Genomic DNA, 1407 nt, shown 5'->3' on the forward strand with positions numbered 1-1407 from the left:
GCGGAGAATAACATAGAGGTAGAAGAACTTTTAGAATCATTAGTGATTCCAAATTCTCCACTACCATCTAGTTATCCAGACGTATTGCAATACATGGGACTCCGTCACATAGACCATCTCCAGGTTACGCTACGCGCTTACCATTTATGATCACTACTGGAAGCATGGCTTCTACAAGTGCTGCGACTATGCAAACCCCAACATCGGTGCAAGGGGGAGGAACCATTTCCATCCCCTCCGCTTCCTTGTTCGGATCTTTTGCTAGCACGTCTTTAATTGGGTCTACCTCCATTCCGTCCACGAGTGGAAATGCCCAAACCAATGCTTTTAGTACTGGTTCCTTCCTTTTTGGCACCCAATCACAGGGTATTCCATCGGTTCTGTTTAGTGCCGCTACGTCCATGATGGGCGAATCGGCTTCATTCCAGGGTTTTCCTTTTGAAAGTGGTCATATACCACATTCCAACCCGACGGTAGGATCCATGCCTTTTTCTTCAGTAGGACAAAGCAGCAATCCTTTCCAAGGTTGGAATAACCCTGGGGTTAGTAGTGAAGGAACTGCGAATCCATTTATCGGCCAACAAGGAAGTAGGCCGTATTCCACGGTTAGCATGTTTCAAAGTATTCCTCCCCTTGCTTCGGCTTGGAACCCATATCAGGGGTTATCAACTCCTTACCATTCTTTAGGAGGAAACTTTGCGGGCTATGGAGGTTATATGGTAGGAGTTGGTCAAACTCCGAATTTGCTGGACCACAAGGCTTGCCTTTTGGTTCAGCCGGTTCTATTGGTCACTTCGGCAGCCTGGTGCCTCCCAAATCCCAGGACAATCTTTCAGAACTTAGGGAGTTTTGCCCAGTCTGGGTGGAATCCCCTAGGTCCTCCTAGCTTCCGTTTCTGGCAACGTTAAACTTGCCAGATCTCACTAAGCTAACGAATGACCCTATCAGATACAATCCGGCCTGGCCTCCGGTCCCAACCAAACTCCCTTCGGATATACCAAAATTCGAAGGGAAAAGTGTGAAGATCCGGGCGATCATGTAACCACATTCCATTTGGGTGCTCATCCAACTCCCTCATCGAGGATTCGATTAGGTTGAGACTCTTTCAGCGCACCTTGACTGGTAATGCGGCAAAATGGTATATAGAGTTGCCAGGGGCAGCTTTACATCGTTCGCTGACTTAGTCCAATATCTTCTTAAATCACTTCCAGTTGCCTGTCCGCTATGATGCCGGAACTGAACTTCTGGCCACCTTTCGTCAGGAAAAGGCAACCCACATTTCTGATCACATTCAGGAATGGAGACGGAGAAAAGGCTCATTAAAGCCGAAATCCCTCCGGAGTACCATCTAGAGTGGTTTTTTGAAGTCTTTGCAACCCGAGATCTCCAAGGATGTCTCCATGTCTA

The sequence above is a fragment of the Pinus tabuliformis genome, chromosome 6 (genome assembly GCF_031772625.1).
Source record: "Pinus tabuliformis cultivar Carrire ecotype Pingquan chromosome 6, CPIR1, whole genome shotgun sequence".
Classification (NCBI taxonomy): domain Eukaryota; kingdom Viridiplantae; phylum Streptophyta; class Pinopsida; order Pinales; family Pinaceae; genus Pinus; species Pinus tabuliformis.